Consider the following 2,890-nt stretch of genomic DNA (forward strand, 5'->3'; position numbering starts at 1 on the left):
GGCTGCCCCTCGGCCGGCTGCCCCTCCGCGCCGGACCTCTGCTCTCCTCAGACAGAGCCTCCCCACGTGGCTTTGCCTTCTGGATTTAACCAGACTTCTCATTTTTCCTTGCCTGAGCAATTCCATGGAAGTGCTAATCTTTGCAGGATTTTCATTTACAAGGGTTAGCAGGCAATTTTGGAGAAATCCTTTTAACTGAGCGATTAGTGAGTCAATAACACACTTCTGTATTTTATCAGAAAAATCGGTCATTTCTGTTTGTTTTGACCCTGCCTCTTCAGCAATGGCAGCAATTTTCCGTAATAACCACAGTTACCATGGTTATACCTCCCTCCATGTGGCCGGGCACCTGCAGCAGAAAGGCACGGGCTCCGCGAGCACAGCCAGGGGTGCGGTGCTGGGGGGGGGCGGCTGCTCCGGCCCCCGTGGGTGCTGCAAGGGAGTTGGAGGTGATGGACAAACGAGCCCAAGCCTGGTGTTGGTCGGAGCCGGCCCGTGGTCCCCAGGCTGTGGCCGGTGCTGGGGCAGGGCAGTGGGGAGGGGAACCCAAGCCCTCCCTCGCGCAGGCAGGGCCACTGCATCCCCCAGCACTTTTGCCCTAGGGGGATGTATTAAGCAGAAAATCAGGACCTGTTCCAGAAGGGCTCTGGAGAGCTGATTTTCACAGAGGAAAGAAATTAAAGAACTGCTTAGCTGAATAGCTGAGCCAGTATTTTTCTGTCCTCAGGAAACATCTTTCATAATAATGGCATTAGTAATAATAGCAGCCCGAAGAAAATCCCAGCGAAATCATGTAGACTGCGGGACGCGTGAAATCCCCGGGGCGGCGTGAGCTGCCCGTGTGGGTGTCCCGCCTGCCAGCGATAGCCTTGTTGGCTGGGGACGGACACGTCACCCTGGACGGGAGCAGCGCAGGCAGAGTAATCCGTCCTGATCCAAGTACTGAAATAACTGCAAATTCTGTTATTAAATGGAACTGTCCAGAAAATAACGAAGCTTTGCTTGTGCCACAAACCATGGCTTCTCTGACAGGATTGTGAGCTCCCAATTTGAAGCCTTTGGTTTTAGGTTTCCTGTCGAGAGGGAAGGAAGGAGCAGACACCTGAGCACTGGGAGGGATGGGAGGAGCTCGGGCACCTCCCGCACCCGGGCTGGCTGGGCCAGGAGGGAAGCCAGCTCTGCAGGGACCCCATAGTTCTGCAGAATCCACCTTTTTAAAAGAAATTGCAGTGTCTGTCGCTTCCGTTGAGCTGCAGCACACCTCCACCAGCAGCACATGCGACGTTGGGAGTGCAGAGGGGGTGGGAATGTCATTGTGGGTTTGGGGGGGCTGGCGAGGGACAAGGGGCAGCGGTGGGAGCTGGGGGTGGTGTTTGGGGGGGAAAAGCGGGGCTGGGGGAAGTAGGGGCGAGCCGAACACCACTGAACACAGCTGTGGCCCAGTGTGCTCACCCTCAAATCTATCATCGTCATCAACATCTTCCCCAGGCAGAATTGGCCATGGACAAAGAGGACCCCTGGGGACACTCCCCCCACCAGGCTGAGCACCCCTGGTTGGACCAGCCAGTGCAGGGCTTCGCAGCACAGCGGGCGAGGGTCATCCCTGCAGATGGAAAAGCATCCCAGGAAAGCCCCCCTGGCACCCTGTGGTTCCTGTCCCTGCAGACCCTCCCACTGCGCCCACGTTCCCAGGCCCTCCTGTCCCCAAAGCCCTAGAGCCGCCCGGCAGATCCCCAAGCTCGCTGGTGATGGGACAGCCAGGACTAGCAGGGAGCTGTGATTAAACGCACATTTTCAAATCCCTGTTATTAATCCAAAGATCCCACTTTCAGAGGCGGGAGACTGTCTCTGTTTTGGAAGGCAGCGGCCAGCTGACCCCAGCCTCGGCACGCCTGGCCGGGCGCCGGCGTTGCTTGGAAGAGGTGGGTTCAGCTCCAGCCCAGCCCACACTGACACGAGGCCACGGGCCTGAGCTCGCCCTCCCTCCAACAAAGCTCAAGCAAACATTTCTGGTGAATTTGGTTTTGCTTATTCTCTGCTTTCACCAGAAAGTGCAAAGGGCCGTGAGCAAGCTGCTGCTACTGCATGTCCCTCTCGGTGCTCTGAGAGCATCTCCAGCTCCAGCGTCCTCCCCCTCCTGCTGCCAAGGCCTGGGCAGAGAGCTTTGTTGCCTCCAAATTCAGGCGTGATGAGTTAGACCCTCAGCCAGATGTTACGTGGGCAGAAATACCTATCTGAAGTGAAAAGTCTGTGATTATTCTTGCCAACCAGCCATTAAGAAAGTATTAAACGGCGAAGTTATCCCCCCCCTTCTTGTTTCAGTACAATAGCATCTCTAGAAGACACTTGTTTAAGTTGCCGACTTTTAATTTTAGTTCCCGTGTTTCTAATACTACGTGCAGAACCATTTCACTTTATCAATAGCTCCTGTGAGTTGGAAAAGTCAGGGAGCAAAAAAAGCCAAAATCCTTGAGAATTAGACAAAAGGGGAAAATGAGCCGGAAGGTCTCGCTTTCTCTTCCCTACTGTCAGCATAACTTCTCAATTTACTTTATCAGACTGCCTCCCAAAGAGAAGTATTTTTCAAGAGGAGCGGAGATGAAAGGGATTATTACTTACAGAGACTCTTCTTTAAAGAGATAAAATATCTGGCAATTAAAGCCCAAGGAGCTGCAGGCTCCCAGGGAAAGCAAGGACTTCACCAGAGCAGACACATTAGCATATTTTCCACTAACCTCTCATTACGGAAAGTGATGACACCGCTGCGAAGCGCTGCTGCTGCGGAGGGGCTCTCCTGCCCGCTGCCCGTGGCCACGAGCCATCGCGTGCCGCAGCCATGGCCCCGAGAGCCGGGGGACGTGGGGAAGGGCCGGGCCTCCCCCACCAGGCC

The sequence above is a fragment of the Egretta garzetta genome, unplaced genomic scaffold, assembly GCF_000687185.1.
Source record: "Egretta garzetta isolate BGI_Z169 unplaced genomic scaffold, ASM68718v1 scaffold245, whole genome shotgun sequence".
NCBI lineage: Eukaryota > Metazoa > Chordata > Aves > Pelecaniformes > Ardeidae > Egretta > Egretta garzetta.